This window comes from Marmota monax, unplaced genomic scaffold, assembly GCF_021218885.2.
Source record: "Marmota monax isolate L192 unplaced genomic scaffold, Marmota_monax_Labrador192_F-V1.1 WCK01_AAM20220418_F8-fsc00146, whole genome shotgun sequence".
NCBI classification, from domain to species: domain Eukaryota; kingdom Metazoa; phylum Chordata; class Mammalia; order Rodentia; family Sciuridae; genus Marmota; species Marmota monax.
This window is the reverse complement of record NW_026694096.1, coordinates 3,091,562-3,111,079: the sequence shown is the minus strand read 5'-3', so window position 1 is coordinate 3,111,079 and position 19,518 is coordinate 3,091,562. Positions and strand designations below refer to the sequence as shown.

The following is a 19,518-nucleotide window of genomic DNA, read 5'->3' as shown; positions in this document are numbered from 1 at the left end:
AAAAACAGAAGAAAAGTTCTAGTCATTTTCTTCAAATTAAATTTGCCTAATTTTTTAGAGACTGAGGGGTTATACTGATTCTTTATTGAACAGGGGCACCTGTGCTGTGATGTCCAAAGAATGTATCAGATTTAACTAGAAGGTAAGAGGAAAGATGTTTGGTATGAAAACTTTTCTATTTCCTATATAGATGCCAGACTGCAAAAAGCGCCCTCAAAGAAGAACTTTACCCACCACCCTACTAATATTCAATGGTAATATATATTTGAAGAGTTCCTTCAAGTTCTTTTCACTCACACTACAAAAAGACATCAGTAGTGATATTCTGAACACATAAAACATATAAAGTCATTTTGTTGTTCCACACACACTCTCTCTTTCTCTATGGATGGACACTTGTGATCATCTTTTTCTTATTAATTTTATTATTTTGATAAAACACAACATGAAATTCCCCACCTTAATTTAGTGTACATTTCAGTGGTCTTAATCTTTTCAATGTGGTCCAACTATCCTTACTATCTAGTTCCAGGTTTTTATTATCCCAAAAGGAAAAGCTTACATAAGCAATCATTCTCTGTCCATCTTCACCCAACTCCTGAAAACCATTAATATGCATATGTCTCTATGAACTTAACTATTCTGAACATTTCATAATAACAGATGTATAATATAAAATATATAACCATTTTGTCTGGCTTCTTTCACATAGCATAATATTTTTAAGGTTCATCCATGTTGTAATACATACCAGTGCTTCATTACTTTCTATAAATAACAATATTCCATTGTATTTTTGAACCACATCATGTTTATCAGTTCATAAGTCAATGGATATTTTAGTGGTGTTCACATTTTAGCTACTGTGAATTATGCTGCTATAAATATCTATGTACAGGTTTTTGCTTCAAGACTTGTGTTCATTTCTTTTGCATGTGTATCTAGAAGTGGAATTTCTTGGTCATATAATAATTCTACAATTCACTTATGGAGGAACTATTTTCCATAAGTGACCATTTATATTCCCACAGGCATTGCATTAAGGTTACAATTTCTTCACATCCTCACCAACATTTATTTTTAAAAATTATTATAGCCATCCTAGTAGGTATGAAGTGGCATATATCATGGTAGTTTTTATTTTCATTCCCCTAATGGCCAGTGATAGTAAGCATTTTTCATGTGCTTGTTGTTCATTTGCATATCTTTTTTGGAAGAATATTCACTGAGTTCCTTTGTCCAATTATTAACTCAGTGGTTTTTCCTGATTGTTGGTGATTTGTAAACAATCTTTATATTCTGAATGTATGACTCAGATTAGATATATGATCTTCATATATTTTCTACCAATATGTGGGTTTACTTCTTTGATTAGTGTCCTTTGATGCACAAAAGTTTTCAATTTTGATAAAGTTTATAAATCTTCTTTTGTTGTTTATACTTTTATTTTATGTCAAAGAAACCATTAAAAAATACATAGCCATGAAAATTTATTTCATTTCCTTATGAGTTTTGCAGTTTTAGTTTTCATCTTTAGCTATTTGATCCATTTTTAGTTATTTTTTATATTTGGTGTGGGATCAGAGTTCATTAAATTCTTTAGCACATGGAAATCCATTTATCCTAACATCATTTATTGAAAACCTTGTCTCTTCCCCAATTGAATGGCCATGACACCTGTACCAATGTAAGTTGATCATAGATGCTTGGTTTACTTATGTACTCTCAAGTCTGTTTCGTTGCTTTATATATCTACTCTTATTCTTGAGCCACACTGTTTTGGTTATGTAGTTTTGTGGTTAGTTTTGCATTCAGGAAGTGTGATTCTTCCACTTGTTCTTCTTTACAAGACTGTTTGGCTACTCAATGTCCCTTGCAAACTTACATTACTTTTGGGACCAGATTTCCAGTTCTGCATAAAAGGTCATTGACTTTTAATATAGATTTAATTGATTTTATAAATTGTTTGGGAACATATTATCATTTTAACAATATTAAATCTTCCAATTCATAAATATGGAATGCCTTTCTGTTTATATAAATATCTTAAAATTCCTTTTAGTTGTTTTTATACTTTTCAGTGTACAATTTTTATATATCCTTTGTTAAATTTATTACTATTTTATCTTTATAATATTATTGTGAATGGATTTTTTTCTCTATTTCACTTCTGAATTGTTTGTTGATGGTATAAAGACATAACTAATATATGTGAGTATCCTGCACAGTTTTCTGGGTTTATTTACCAAGGAGTTGTATTATGGTTTATTTATTATCTGAGAATAAAGATAGTCTTACTCTTCTGTTCCAATTTGTATGTATTTTATTTATTTTTCTTGTCTAAATACTTGGGCTACAACTTCTAGTACAATGTTGAATACGAGTATAAAAGTGGAATCCTTGTCTTATTCCTGAGTTTAAGGGGAAAGCATTCAGTTGGTTTCCATTGAGAATCATATTTTATATTATTTTTTGTGAATGCTCTTTTTCTTATTAAATAAATTCCTTTTGGGTGTAATATGTTGACATTTTCATGAAATCATGTTGAATTTTTCAAAATGATTTTTCTACATCAATTAAGGTAGTATTATGGGTTTTTATTTTTTATTTGAAAATGCTAATGTGTTATATTGATTTTTGTATATTATTACTCTTGCTTTCCTGGGAATAATATCACATTATCATGGTGTATAATAACTTTAATATGTTTACAGTATATTGTCCACAATTTTTTCATTTTTGGTCATAAGAGATATTAGTCAGTTTTCTTGTGATGTCTTTGGCATTTTATCAGCCTGACCTTGTAGAATAAGCTAGAATGTATTTCCTTTTCTGTGGTGAGCCGTGTTGTAGACCGTTGCCGCCATTAGAAGATGGCGCCGGTCTCCGTTGTGGATCTTGGTAAGCAACTCCTTATTAGGAAGAGTTGGCGCGCAGTCCCTCAATACCCTATGAGAAAACCCCGCGTGGCAGCTTTGGATTGGACTTGAGTAAGCTTTATTAGGCTGTGTGTGGGTGTGGCGAAAGAGAGCGCTTGAGAGAAAACTAGAGTTAAGGCCTGAATAAACCGCTGAAAGAAGAATCCTGTGTCGTGTCTTCCTTGCTGGCGAGGGGGTCGCAACACTTTTCTAATTTTTGGAAGTATATGAGAACAATTGGAATTAATTCTTGTTGAAATTTTGTAGAATTAACAAGTAAAGTGATCTGCTCTTCTAATTTTCTTTGTTGAGTGGTTTTATAGGGTATTTCACATAGTTTTAATTTGTGATTTTCTGAACCCTAGTGATTTAAGTAATTTTTCATTTACTTTTATATGTTGTTTAGTGAAGTGTCTCTTGAAAGCTGTGTCCCATTTCCTGTTTTTTAAGTACTTAGCTGTCCTTGTGTTATTGGCTTGTATGAATTGTTAATATAGTTTAAACACCATTCAGACATATATTTGTAAATAATACTTCCCAATATGCAGATTGCATTTTAAATTTCCAAGGTTTCTTTAACAGAGACTTTATTATATTGATTAAAACCCAATTTGTCAACATTTTCCTTTTATACTTATTATTTTTTGCAGTCTAAGAGCTAGGAACTCTTCAAATGTTTCCAATTTTAGGCCTCTGTCAGATATATGAATTGCAAATGATTTCTCTATTACAAATGATTTCACTACTCTTTTCTCTTTTTTTGAATGATCAGAGGTCTTAATATAATGAAGTCCATTTTGCCAATTATTCCACTAAAGTTTATTTATTTCCATTTAAGAAGTCTTTGCTTATCTCAAGCTGATGATGATTTCTCCCCTACTTTCTTTCAGCAGCTTTGGCATTTGTTTTTCACGTAGGTTTAGTTTCCATGTCCAATTATTCAGTTAATTATATACACCCAATTGTCTTAGCCTCAACTCTTAGAAATAAATTTTTCCCTACTAAACTATAGATGTAAATTATAAATCACCTGACTGTCCACAACTGTGGGGGTTTTCCAGATTCAACGTCCCGTTTCATTGGACTGCTTGCCTATTCTCATGCCAGTAGCCTATAGTTAGGATTAACAAAGCTTTATAATAAATCTTGTAGTATAACACCTACAATTCTACTACCTTTCTTTGAGAATTTCATTGCAACTATAATAACTTTATAATTTAACATAATTTTTTAAATTAACCTGTCTATTACATTAACTTTGGTATTTAATTGAATCTAGACTATATTAACACCAATACTAAATCAATTACATAAAACTTTCAATTGAACCTAATGAAAATTACATACTAGGAATGACAGGAATATTTACTAAAATTTGAAACTCAACTTTGATTTTGCTTCAACTCAATAATAGATTGAGATGAATAAGACTTGATCCATCAGCCTGTCATTTGAATATGTAAATCCATTGTGGATGAATATATTATTTTTTGTTTTTTATTTATTATAATAAATTAAATAGCATTAAAAAGAAAGAAGTACCAAAGTAGGAAAAAACGCAGAGTGACAAAAGTCCAGGGGAAAAGTACAGAAAATGCAGAGACCTACAGACGCAAATACTAGAATTAATATATAAATATTTTGAAGATGATTATGACTGATAATTAAAGTAAGGAAATTAAAAGGGTATATATGAAAGACATGGAAGGTATGATAAAAAGAGAATTAGAGCCTGTAAAAACAAATCCAATGGAATCTGATTTGAATTTCTGAACTTGAAAAATGCAGCATTAAATTAAGTACTAGAAAATGGATTTTACCACACATTAGGTGGAACACATGATTTATTATTACAAATAAATAGATTGAAAGACAAAGCGTAGAGATAAAAAAAAATACAGAAAGCATATAATACACCTGTGGAACACAGTAAAAATGATCTGCAGAGTTTCACTCAGTGGTAGAGCATGCCCTTAGCATAAGAGAAGCCCTGGATTCAATCCCCACAACGATAGACAACGAATAAGCAACATTACCATTTAATGCAGGAATTGGGTGCACCTCAGTGGTAAAGCATATGTTTAGCAGGTACAAGGTCCTGGGTTCTACAGCCATCACCAAAAACATAATAAAGGTCTAACTTACATGTAACTGGAAACCCCAAAGAAGAGAAAGTAAATGAAAAAAAAAAAGCAGTATATGAAGAGAGAGTGAGCACAGTGTCTACACTGTATTAAATAGAATGTGGGCAAAAGACTTGTGGAAAAACATTTTCCAGAAAAGGTAACATGAATGGCCTATAAACATGACATTATCCTCAAATTCCTCAGCAATCAGAACCATACCAATGAATAGTTCAAAAACTTATCACTGATATCCACCAAATAAATAAGAAGTATTAATGTTTGTTGTGATTTCTTTTCTTCAAATATACAAATATCTACTTTACAAATACCTAATTTAGTGCTAATTTGTTTATTCAAAGATTGCTCAATTGTGAAAGCATCAGGTCTACAAAAGGTTAGACCCCAGAGACGCTTGAGCACAGGAAGCAAGTATGAGAATGTTCACAGTTAGCACTGCACATAGTAGAAAATGATCAAAATTAATGATAGAATCTAAAGACTGAATGGTAAAAATAGTGATAGATTTACACAATTCGTGAGAGATAACAAATAAACTTCAGCTACAGTAATAAAGCATAAGCCTTATTCTTTTTTGGGGGGAGTGGGGGTATCAGGGATGGAACTCAGGGGCACTTGACCATGGAGCCACATCCTCAGCCCTTATTTTGTATTTTATTTAGAGACAGGGTCTCACTGAGTTGCTTAGCTTGTCACAGTTGCTGAGGCTGGCTTTGAACTCAAGATCCTCCTGTCTCAAACTCCCGAGCTGCTGGGATTACAGGCGTTCACCAATGCACCTGGTTTAAGCCTCATTTTTCAACTAAGAAATATGTATTACAACATAAATCTATTTACACAGACTTCCAAAATGGATACACCTAAAACTGGAATTCTTACATAAATATGTGTGCATGTCTGTGTGTGCACGCATGTGTGTGCTCAAAGTATAAAGAATAAATAGCAAAAACATGGTAAACAAAAATTATAGGACAGTGATTTACTTGGTGATACAGAGAGAAAGGATATCAGATAAGGAGAGAAGTGGATGATAGCAAAGGTGATTTTTGAAGCTGGAAGGTAGATATGCTGGTGGTTTTATCATTAACTTTTAAACCATTCTTATTATCCCATAAGGAAAATTTCTAAGACTTCTCAGGACCACAGCTTAAACTCAGTAACCTCACTGATTAAGCAGGCAAAATATCCCTGTTTCAGCTTCATGGATTTCCCTTTGTAATGGTAAATAATTGTATTAATAAAGTTGTCCAAACTGTTCCTGCATAGTTCTTTCAAGTTTCTCTGTGTTTCTGGAATCCACTAGACTAAGGTTGGTTTGTCTCTTTGAAATACTCAGTTATTTTTGGTACATCTTAAATTTCTATTAACATTGTCAAGTCTTTGTAGTTTGGATGTGAAAGGTGAACCAGTTACCAGCTGTGTAAACTGTATCTTAGTTTTTGTAGAAGTGTTTGTTATTATTTATAATATTGATCTCCAGATACCCAAATCTGTTCCCCTGGTTTTACTTAGGATAGCTGTGGGAACTCACATACAGGACAATTATACTTCAAGAGATGCGTTATCACTGCATCCACAGTAGGCTACAAGCACTTGGAGGGAAGCATGTCTACAGATGGTGGGGCCATTTACTCAGGGACCCATCACTTCTGTCATGTCTTGGATATCCAAACGGAAGCATGCCCATAGGGATGAGAATCTTTTAAGCTGAGGTTAGGGGTCCTTCTTATCTTTCCTTCTGTTCATTATCGAGTAAATGAACTCCATTCCTTTAAGAGTTTGTGAATTTATGGTCCTTTGTTGAGTATTAAGTGAATTTAAGACAAGTAGATCAGGTTATATAAAAATATTAAAACAAACCTGTATGGTGCGTTCTGCAAAAAAGCTTCCAAAACTGTCCCAGAATGAAAACAGACCTATCTGTGTCTTCCCTGGTCTTATTTGAAAACGAACCATTTCAGAATCAAAGCTTGAAGCAGAGCCCTTGATTGTCTGCTGTCCTTCTCTCCCAAACGCTATTATTTAGACAGTTCTTTGAAGACACAGAATCTGCTTTCTCCCTGTGTGGCCCTCTATAGTTTTGGAAAGGTTAGTTACTCTCTGTGGACATATTTTTCCCCTAAGTTGAATGAAGCTTATCTATATAAAAATATAGAGATTCTTCCTCTGTTTTGATTGGGATTAATATAAACTTTAATGTTGCTCTTGCCTTATTAGCAAACTAGTCTTCACCATAGTATATACTCTTTACATGATGGAGTATTTGAAAAGTGTATCATTTGTTTCCTTTCTAAGCCCTTTGGCTAACACTAGCTCAAACTACTTTTATTTTGCCCTTAAGATAGATTCACCTAAATAATATTTTCCTTGCTAACCTCAACAGCCTGACACCGTGTATTACTTTTTGAGTCACTGTCCTCCTTTTCATTTTCAATATTTTCTTAGCCATATCTTTAAGAAAAGGCTTTTATAAAGCCACATTGAATACTGCTAACTCTTTATTTCCTTTTCTTTGGAAATTGTAAAGTATTGTAGTTGAATTGTGGGATTCTAACTCTCTGCTATAAAGACTCCACTCCCATCTGTATTTATTTTCTTTTTTTCTTCTCTTAATTCTAGATTTTTTTTTTTATTAAACACCATGGGTGATCAGTCTAAAAAGCCATGTGGTTAATTTCTTTTTATCTCATTCTGATACGGAAAGCACTGATGTTTTTTCCTTACCAATTGGCTATAAAATCATTAGCAGTAATGCTAGGCCAAATGATCTTGAGAGAGAGAAGTAGAAGAGAAATCAAAATGGATAGCTACCATTATCTTTAAGGACATTTTCTAGAAAGGAAAGAAAAAAAAAAAACCATCAGTGTTCACCAACTTTTTACAAATGTAATTGGATGTTTCTTAATTTTAAAAAAATAACACAAACTAATTTTTAATGAGAAAATACTTAAGTATATGTTTTCTAACAATTAAATAATTTATCATATTGAACTTTGCAGTCAAAGAATAGTATATGGAAGACAGATGAATACCTGTATTTCATGTATAATTTCTTATGATAAGAATTAAATAAATTCCTTTTATTTAATGCTCATAGGTGAAGAGTCTATTCACACTATTGTGTTAAACGAATGAAATGAGGAAAAACAATCTCCCAGAAATCTGAGAGGAAAAAAAGAAAATAAAAAATAGCAGAATAGTGATAATGCTAAAATAATTTAAATGGTTAGTAGTCTTTATATCCTTACTATATGCTTGAAACTATCATGTTAGTTGCATAGATTTTCTTAATCCTCACAAAACCCTAAAGATATTTGATTTATTCTTATGTTCACTTTAGAAATGAGAAAACTGAGGCCTGAAGGGTTTTTTTTTTTTTTTTACATTTTTCAAGGACACATAGCCAATTAGTGGGGAAGTTCGTATTTTACCTAGATTCTCACACCACAAAACATTTAATCAATCTTCTGTACAGGAAAGAGAAAGAAATACAAAAAGAAAAAAGACAGTATCTTGAAAGGCAATAGCCAAAAAATGCATAGGAGGTCTGAAGTGAAAAGAATTTGCATCTGTACAAACAATGGACAAAAATAGAAAACATTTTAAAGAAGTGGGTTATTTTTCATTTTTTACAACCATGGGTAATTGTACTTATGAATAGCTTTTACCAGATAACTGGTGTGGCTATTAAGGATATAAAGTTTAATGACATATGAAAGCCTTAATTAAATGGAACTCTTTAATACCATTGATCACTTAGAATATTTTATCCTTTCCACCAACATACAGATTTTTCTTGGTATCTATCTTCCCCTCTCCCTGACCCCCACTTCTCATCTAAGTATTCTTTCTGTGGTCCATAGAAAACCTTGACTAAGTTTGTAGTTAATGAATTTCTAGTTTCTAAAGTCCCTAATTCCCACTCTTGCCATAAAACACACTTTTCTCCGCAATGCCCCATCCAATTTAGTTTCTATTCTAATCCTGTAGCCTGAAATAGATGACAAGCATTAAAGTAGTAAATAGATGGATTCAATGAAAAAAAGGAATAAAGAAAATGATGATAATGAAATCTTGACCAGAGCAAAAATAACATGAAAAAAGATAATAAAACAAGGGCTTGTTAGCCAATAGGAAGTAAAATGTTTTAAAAAGTAGAAATAATTCTGAAACCATAAATAATTTTTAAAAAATAGTACAACTAAAGATGATAAGTTAAGGCTCAGTAGCAAAAGATATAAGGCTTCCATGAATAAAAACACCTGAGAAATGGGCTGATTAGAATGAAAGGAGAGAGAAAGGACAAACTGATCTGATCTTTCTTTTAATGAAGAGGCATTTACTTTACAGAGCAAAGAAGTAATGTACACTGTGTGCAAAAGAAAAGTATAGTTGATGGAATGTCAACCCAGTAACAACAGGCAGAATTCTTGGCTCTTTTACAGAAGTTGGAGAGAACATGAAAATAGAAGGAAGAATAAAAACTTAATTCTTAAAAAAAAAATAGTTTATATCCAAAAGCCAATGGATGAAAGCAGTCCATGTTCTTCTGTTAGCCAATGTTCTCCTTGTAGAAACACTGGTATACCAACTTCTAACACTGTTCCTGTTTGGTTAGTGAGAGTGAGATTGTGCAGTAGTACATTATGTAGACAGGAAAAGAAATTGGTTAAAATGTTAATCAAGATCTGGGACAAAGATTAAAAATCTTTATTCATATTCTACTATTTTTTTCTAAAATAAGTGTACTTGTTTCTACCTGTAGTTATTGGTAAACAGAACAAACATGCAGTTTTTAATAATCAGAATCTAGAAAATGTGCTAGGTATATTTTTAGAATAAAGATCTTTATTAGGTGGATATTATAATCCTCTCATGCAAAGAGGTTTATTGGACAACAAAATTAAAGAGGTAATTAGGTAATTGATTCTTTTTCTTCCTCTTTCTTCTCCTTCACCTTTTCCAGCAAATAGTTAAAATCAGTTTTAAAGTAGCTTCTATTATTTTCTTTCTCCAAGTATGAAATTCTTTTAAAATAGGTGTAGGTAATATTTTTTTTCAAAATGAAAGATGAACATGTACATAAAGTTATAATTTAGGGTGCATTCTTTTCAAAGTTCTGCCTCTAAAACTAAACTCCCTTCTATGCAAACAGCCCAAACCACAAGGGTTTGCCACTCAGAAGCCTAAGTTTATATCAAGGTTGTCTTCTTTCCCCCTATATTTAGAATAATGATCTTAAACATTACACAAATAGGAGAGATTTAATTAAAAACTTGGAGAAATGTGTTACTGTTAATTGAATTCTTGCTAGTTACCTTTGCACACCAATGTTAATAAAACTCCAGTTCAAAGTGGATGAGTTTGGGGAATTGAGAGAGCTATTTATTTCCTTACCTGAGATGCCAAGATAATCTCAGTAAAATAAAGAGTCCAATTAGGGGAGCTCTCATTTGTAGCTATTGATCAAGTTTACGCAAACTGCTAGAATTTCTAAGCAAAACAAATAAGAGGTTCAAAGGCCATTAAACAAGGTCAAGTGAGTGAGAAAGGGAAATAACTTCTTTGCCTTTTGAAAGCCTTTCACCTGTGGAGTAGGTAATGGGCTTGCTCCTCTCCTGAGCTGGGTCTGCTCCCGCCCCTTGGCTGCCTCGCCCTCCCTTCCCCCACCCGCTGAACCTCCCTGCTCGGTATCTCACGGTATTACCGAGCTATAAATTGCCTGAGAGCTTAGAGACAATCAGGTCACCACCGCTCTCACAAGGGAAAAGCTTCTTACTTCCGAGCAGAACGGTAGAGCTGGGAAGAGAGGAAGGAGGGAGGAAACCTACGCTTTAGTCATCACTGCGCTGCTGCTGGTAGGGGTGGAGAGAGATGGGGGAGGGGGCTGGTGCGCGCGCGCACACTCACACACACACGCTCACACACACCCAGGCACACAAAAAAGGGGTACGGGGGAAGCGAATCCAACAGTGTCGCACTTGACCCAAGTCTACAAACTTATGGGTCGCCGCAGTGGAAACTCCCAGTGCACTCTCCGCTGCTCCGCAGGCGCAGCTGCTGGGTGGAGTCGCGCTCCTCGGCCCCACCTATGGGACAGAGCTTCCCCTGCATCTCTGGTCCACCGCACCCTTCCCGGGAAGTCTCTGGGCATCTACCAGGGTTTAGGTTATTCTAATCCCGCTTCCGAACCCGAGCTCTAACAGAATCATATGATTAGCCTCCGACAGCCAGCGGGCTACCTTCCCGTGGCTCAGTTTGGAACACTTGTGCGGAATCCTTTCACAGCCTCACCCTGCCCTGCTTTCACAACTCCTCCGGGTCAAACCTCCAAAGACAAACTTCTGCCTCTCCCTTCCCGCTCCCACCTTTTCAAAAACCCACAGCCTGGAAACCCACACACATCGAAACTCCAGGGTGCTGTGGCAGTCTGGGCATGCTCAGTATCAGGGCAGGTTTTGATTGAAAGTACAAAAAAAAAAAAAAAAAAAAAAAAAAAGCTTTGTATTATGCTGTCTTATCCTGTGCATATGGCTTGCTGAACAGGTTGTGGGCATCCCTGAACCAGCCCACGGGGTTTATAAAATGCCCTTGAGTGTGTCTCCTTGGGATCTGTTCCCCTCTTAGTTCATCCCCCTCCCCCCACCCTCCTCAACCCCCCTCCTCGGGTCCCAGTCCGCTGTGGGGATGGAGAGACACTAACAGAACTGGGATGGGCGATGCTGGCTGAGCGGATCCACCTATTATTAGTGCTCCCGGATTGGCTCCTTGGCGCAGCGTACCCGTGGTGGAACCAATCAGGATGCTGGGGCTGGGAGATGATGGGCGGCCGCCTCCTCACTGGAGGGATTCCTGGAGAAGCTGCAGTGTGGGGATGCTCTAGCTCGAGTACTGCCCCCAGTGTCTTTCCACCACCTCCTCCTGCAGCGGCGGCGGCAGCAGCAGTTAGCAGCGGCAACTTGAGGCTGCACCCTGTGCAAACCCCCAGGGTGGTGCTCAGCTGAGAAGGGGGCTCAGCTCCCCGAAGGGGTGTGTGTAGGGTGGGGGCGGCCAGCTGGGACCAGCTGGTGGCCCTGGAAATCCTCCCACACACCCACACCCACACACCCCTTTTGTGTTGCAGGCTGCCCCTCTGAGAGCCAAGGCAGCGAGAGTACGCTTGTGCCTGGCATCAGCGCAGAGAGAGCAGCGGGGACGACCCGGCACCACCTCCTGGTCCTGCCTCCAGGTAAGGCATCGCGACTGGTAGCGCGGCCACCTCGTTGGTGCCTGTGGGTTTGAATCAGTCTGAAAGATTTTCTTCTTGGAGCACTTGGGTTTTGGTGGTGGGAGACCTAGGGAGGGATCCCCCGGTGGCCTATTGTGAGAAATGTGAGACCACATGTACATATCCTGGAAAAGCACTTTGCATAGCGCTGGTGTGTTAGAGCCTGGAGTTGATGTTGGGCATCCCCCATCTTCTTGCTGTCTCTTTCCTTCTCTCGTTCTCTTTCCTCTGTTCTCCACCCCCAATCTCAGTCTTCTCTCCTTTTCTCTCTCTCTCACCCTTACCCTCCTCCCACCTTAAGTAAGCACAGGGTTTCTTTCTCCTCCAAGAGAGGATTGCCTTTTTTAGAGCGAAGAGTGGTAGTGAAGGAAAGAGAAATCTTTCTTTTTGTTCAGGGGGAAAGGGTTATAATGAAACCCGTGTGAAAATTGGAGTACAGAAAGCAATTAAACTGGATAAGGAATTAAACTGAATGAGAGAGTAGACAAACCATCCAGCCAGCTCCTGCTGTCAAGAGAGGAAACATCAAGTTTGACTTGATCTCCTCCTTGCAAGAGGCTATGTCTCTCACTTCATCCGTTCAAATGGAACAAAAATAGACTGACAATTCAACCCACTTTCAACTGTTTAATTGCTGTTGCTTTTAAGTGCCAGCCATCTGACTTTTTCCTGTTTCCATCTGTCCTGTGGGGCTGACAATTTGGTATTGCACATCAGTGTTAATGTCTGAACTTTGAGGGGTTCTTGAGTCCAAAACATATGAGAAAAAGATTACTTTCCTGAGGTTCTTTGATATGGCCATTCTGTTGGGAGGTGAAAAATGTTAAAAACTTCCAAAACATTTGTGACTCTGATATTATCAAGAGACTTGAAATTCTACTTTGAGGAAACTAATCTTCCAGTTAGCTTTGTGTGCAGGTTGATATTCACTTATCGAATATTAACCCCTCAGTGAAATAAAAGCAACTTTAACTTTTGTATCAAAGCTACATTTGTATATGAATGTTCATTGTTTTTACCTTTGTATCTACTTGCATTTTGTTGTTTGAATAGCAAATTCATGGCTTCCCTTATTTTCTTTTAATATGAGAATATTTAATGGATGTAAAATGATGTTTATGCAATTTCAACACTCCATAGAAGGCACATGGAGGCTCAGTTGATCAAGAATCCTCTTCTACTGGAACAAAGTTTGGAGAGTAATGGTAGGAAGATAGTCTGAAATTTTTAAAAAAATTAAGGAGAAAACATTTCAGTTCTCATGTCTTTTTAAAAGAAAGAGAAACACCTCAAAACAACAACATGTCCCTGGGTGCCTGCATAACAGGTCAAGTAAATGGTACTTGTTGGACAGAGCCTTGACAACAGCTTAGCATCTCCAATTCCATCATAAGCTTCCTTTTCCCTATTTTTCATCAGAGACAGCTAAGTGATTACTGTCAGATAGGAGGAGGGGAAGGAGAAGTGTCTAGTTGGATGTAACAGGAAAGCATTCCAAGAGTGTTCTGCGTAAGCACAGAGAAACCAAAGGATGTTAGGATCCAGATAAATCCTTTCCTTTGATTTATCAGGGAAAATGCCAAGTCTTCCTTGCCCTGCCAAGATGTCCACTTGGGATAAGAAAAGGGATTCTTCTTTTACTTTGCTTTTTCTTCCATACTTATCTGTGTGCACCAGAAAGTGTTTTTCCCCACGTATCTTTAAAGTGTGTAAGTTTATATGCAAACTTAGAGGAGAGCTGGCTTCTTGTGCCATCAATGTATTTATATTATATTTAAAACCATATTCCATTTGAGGCAACTGTCTCTCTTACCTAAGCAGAATTACACACACACACACACACACACACACACACACTTTCTACGGCTTTGACATTTAAAAGAGTTTTTTTTTTAAATACAGTGTCCCTTTTTCGAACTAATTTTTAGAGGTGCCACCTTTTGGTTGCAAGGACAAAAGGACGATCAATTAATTACCTCATGTGTATGTACCACTGAATTAACAAGTTTAGACATGAAAAGATATACGAAAAGGAAACCAGCTGCTTTCCATGTGAGCAAAATAAGATTGTTTACTTGTTTTTCCACTGTCTTAAGAAAACATGTAAGTTTGGACTTGCTTTGTGACATTTATTTCCATGACTCTTTACCAATGTTATTAATAACAGCAACATGTAAAAAGGATGCATATGAGTAATTAGTTTTTCACATTAACATTTAGTTTTTCACTTCAAAACAATTAAGTCTTTATATACTGGAAGTCTAAGCTATTTCCAATATATACTGAGTGGATTGAGGAGAAAGAGTAAATGATATAGGAAAATTTTACCCTGTCACCCACAAAATATTTTTAGTGTCATAATTTCATACAGTCGTCATGATTTTATCTTTTAAAGTGATGTTTTAGTAAGTCTTACTAATATTTCAGAATAAATATGACAATTATATTTTAAAGCATTTTTATCAAACTGAATATTGCATCTGTTTAGGGAATATCCTTGAATACTGATTTCATAAACTTCTACATGATAGTTATTAATGAATAGTTTTGAATCTCACTTCATAATGAAGGATATTAGTTATTCTTTCTGGTCAAATTATCAGATTGTTCTCATCAATAAATATGAAAATGGGAAACATGGTACTAGCATTGTGATATTTGCATATTAGACTCGATGCTAACTAAAAATAAAACTGAAAAATGGTAGCTTGTCTTAATTATATTTGCAAAATCAGCTATAAAATTAATAAATAAAATATAAAATGTGTTACAAATCTGAAAGTTAATTTCAACTTCCCATTATCCTAGTAACAAATAGAAATAAAAACAATCTATCTTTTTTGATGTGAGTATATTAAACCAATTTAGAGTGAATTTCCCAAACAGATTTTTAGACCTGTTTTTAGAGCCATCTAATCTTAAAGAATTCACACTTAAGAAGACAGTTATATGATGTTAGAATACTTATAGGTCCTGAGATTTCCAGTTTATGCAACTGTCACAAATATTTATCATCAATTCTAAAATTGGAATATAATATTTATTTACCTAATAGTAATGATTAAATGAATTTTGGGGGGGTATAATAGCAAAAATAAAACAATTGTATTATATAATGGAGAACTTTGGTCTAATATTATAGAAAACCCAGGGCAAAGTTAGACTTTCTTTTATTGTATAATGTAGTTATGGCTCTTGCAAACATTTTGCTAAAAGATAATGGTTTTTAATTAAATATCTGATCCAGTTGTGATTTAAAATTTTTTTAATGATTTTCTAGTCATAAGTGTGTCTGTAATAAAATTTTAATATGTAGGAGATGATTTCTAGCTGAATTTATTTTCATTAAATTTGACCAAGGCCATTTAAACAGGAACAAAGTTTATGGCATTCTAAATAAATAATTTGAATTTGGATTTAAGGATATGTGCACAAATATATGTATACATTTGAATGTGTTTATATGCATATATTCTAAAATTATGTAACTTTAACAAAGGGATTAAATGTTAATATATTGTAGGACGTAATTGGTTAAGACTAGTAGATACTGGTATAAAAAAATTACTAGTTAAAGAAAAGATTTCAATGTCTTGGAGATGAATTTAATGGCTCTTTGGTTGAAAGGCCAATAATACCCAGAGACACTATTCATGAGTACCTAGATCACTGCTTTTACAGAAACCTCTGATTTTATGGAGAACTGATTTTATATGTATTATGTTTGAAATTTTTTCAAGAAAATGTCCATCCTATATACAACTAGCAAATATGTTGAAACTATATTTTTACATGATTTGGACATAAGGTGTGATGAAATCTTAGACATTCTAGGGCTTTGTGTGTTTCTTTCAACATTGGCGTTAAGGTAAACTTGTTTATCTTTTGTGTAATTGAATAATATAAAAATCATTGCCTTTTTGAATGAATTGATATCTTTAATTCATCAAGAATTGATCAGGATTTTTTATAGTATTTTTGTAAATTTGATTCAAACCTCTTCATTAAGTGTGTCCATTTTCTTTAAAAGAAATTGAATCTTTTCAAACTAAAGAAAATAGCCGTTTTCCTTAGAGAGTTCTTGAGGAGCTACTTTCATATTAACTATAAGATTAATAATTATAGCAAGCCATATGAACGTCACTGTACTTTTATGTATTAGCAATAGGAAAATAAACATTTTAAATTATGTAGTAAATTTATAATACCTATTACAAGTAAAAAAGTGTGCCATTCTTTCTCTACTATCAATACAAATAAAACTGTAATTTCTGCTATTTTATTTAAAAATAAAAAACTTTCCCTTTAAAGTATGCAATGAAATGTATTTCTCTATTGTAGATATAGTAGGTTCTAGAAAAGCTATTTCCATAGCTTTATTCTTTTTCACTTTTATTTTTTGTGGTGCCAAGGATTGAACCCAGAACCTTATACATTCTAGGCAAGCTCTCTACCAACGAAGCTATATCCCCAAACCCTTCCATAGTTTTAAATTTAATTTTTAAAGTATGCAATGAAATATATTGCTATGTTATAAAAATGGTAATCACTAGAAAAGCTATTTCTGTAGTTTTAAATGTAATTTTTAAAGTCCTATTATAAAGAATCTCCTTTTCAAATAACATACAGTTTTCATTCATTTGAAAACAATATAGTGAAGAGGATGGGGCTGTGGCTCAGTGGTAGAGCTCTTGCCTAGCATGTGTGAGGCACTGGGTTCGATTCTCAACACTGCATATAAATAAACAAAATAAGGGTCCATCAACAATGAATAAAAATGTTTAAAAAAACAGTGAAGAAAATTCTTAAATAATTAAAACCTAATTTAAAGTAAAAACAGCATGTTTGTGATAGGGTTAGAAATGAATTTTCTGCCCTGTCTTTGAAAATACAAAGAAGAAATTTTGTAGAATTATTTCTCTAATTTCTATAATTTTCATATTTATTCTAACTTCAAGTTCTAATTATTCAGAACAGTTCTAATTCTCTATGAGTTTATTTTGTCTCTACAAATACACTCAATGCTCAGAAGAAATGTTGATGAAATAGTTTCCACTGTTCACTAAAAATGTAAATGAGAGAAATCAAAGTTCATCTGTTGGGGTTACTGTTATTGTGGAAAAACAAAACATTCTGGCCATTTCTATAAATATCTCACATATAGTATAGCTAAATATTAATTATACATGTTCAGAGGCATTTTCTAATGTACATAATTATACATGTTCAGAGCATAAAGCTGATGAAGATAAATAAGTGCCTTCTACTTCTTAGCTGTTTTTACAGAATGAGAGCTGGAGAATTCCCAGGTAGAATGGGAGTGGTCTTTAAATTCAACTACTTAAGGAGTAAAATGCACATATGTACTCAACAACAAATACTATTGAAGAATTTTAAATATAAAACATTCTTACCCTACTGTTGCTTAGTTGACTGTCTCTTGGCCTTCCTTCCTTGCTCTCCCTGACCAAACTCATTGAGGGAAGAGTCAGCTAACCAACCTCAAACCTCTGGTGAAAGTTCTGTAGTGTGGCCTCTAGTTTTGCCTGAGTTTCATTTCCTCTTTGGGCTAGCCTCTTTGCCTGTCATTCCTGGGTAGGAAGTAGGTAATTAGATTTACTAATTGCTACTTTGAGATTCTTCAGCATATTTTTTATCAACATGAAGCAAAAGCACATGGAAATACTCAGTCAAAACATACACAGCTGTACCAAACTTATATTAACACTTTTTATATGCAATGTCATATACATACATTTTAGGGTCATTGATAAAACAGCTTTTCTTTCATGGAATTTCTTGTGATTAGTCACAAGTGATAAAGGATGAAACTATTAAACCATGAGCCAGTGTGGCATTTTTTATTAAAATCGCAGGATAAAACTGAAATAATTGAAAGAAGGAGTTCCAAATTGTGCTCCCAGAATCTATCTGTGTCTTGTGATAAAGATCCTTTTACACACACACACACACACACACACACACACAGAGTATCCTCATGGTCACAGATAATTGATAATTTGTTTTTCTACAGAATCTCTGTATGTTATGGTGAAACATCACATATGGTGTTGCTTTTAGGGTAGATTATTAATAAAGTATTTTCAGACATAATTGTATGTGAGAGTTGCTACAACTATCTAGCATACAGTAGCAGGTGTCCCTCACTAAGATGTCAATTTGGACTTACTTTCTCTCTCCTAGAGAAGGAGAAAGAGCCAACTGAGTGTCATTTCCCCTGAAAATGTACTTGTGTCCAACAATCTACCAACACAATTAGGAGACAAGTCTTTGTTTACCACCTCTAAAACATGGAAATTGCTTATTTGCTTATTTTTGAGGAGAAAGATCTAGAAATGCTCATTAAATGAATGATTTCATGGCCTTTAAAGCAGACACGTGGGATAATGACATGGTTGGGCTCCTCTAGTATTCAGGTTTTGAGTTAGCAAGGTTGCTGAAAAGAAAAGTTGACACAATTTCCAAGGAGAAAGACAAGGTAGCATAGCACTAAAATTTGTTTCTGACTTGGAGTGTCTGCCAGATCTTAGCTTACAAAGCTGGCCTTCTGCCTAATCCCTAGCATTTCTTCAGATTTGAAGAATGAATGAAGTGAAGCTTTGAGCATTATAGCATGTTTCTAGAGCATCAGGACCTCTTTTATAAATAGAATAACATTCTATTTTAACCTATGTCCAGAATTCAAGGCTTTATACAGGTTTTTAATTTAAATATGTATACACATATAAACAAGATCTGTGTGTGGCTGAAATGCTTGGGATTCAAATGCCTTTATACAGGAAATTCTTATGTTAAAAGCTTAGTTAACAACATGACATTACAAGAAATGTACCTAATTTTAGTGGCTTTGTTAAACTTAAAAAGCTGAGCAATCACCTTGAGCTACATCTCAGCCTAATAATTCAAGAAGGCGACATTTTAAAAGGAAGCCAACATACCCTTAAATCAAGAGAGCCTGCTTTTAATTTCTTTCTTTTCTTTTCTTTTCTTTTTTCTTTCTTTTTCTTTCTCTCTTTCTTTCTTTCTTTTTTAAAAAAGCACTTGCTATGCCAGTTTCCAATGACTTTTTTGCAAGGGAATAGGTACTTTCTTAACAACTCCTAGACAACATAAAGATGAATATTGATGATAGGAGAGTGCCGGCTCCTTCAGGAAAAGTGGAGGAGAC

General features: G+C 34.7%; 1 protein-coding gene across 3 annotated transcripts in view; it reads left to right on the top strand.

The window, feature by feature from the left end:
- The first annotated feature begins 11,929 nt into the window (after positions 1–11,929).
- Syt1 (synaptotagmin 1) overlaps positions 11,930–19,518 on the top strand; it is a 507,557-nt gene continuing 499,968 nt past the window's right edge. For 2 of the 3 annotated variants that reach the window (XM_046465102.2, XM_058585775.1), the window contains exon 1: positions 11,934–12,290. The gene's annotated coding sequence lies outside the window, so the exon portion shown is untranslated. Of the gene's footprint in view, positions 12,291–19,518 lie in introns of all 3 variants that reach the window. The other variant, XM_046465103.2, reaches the window with a different exon arrangement.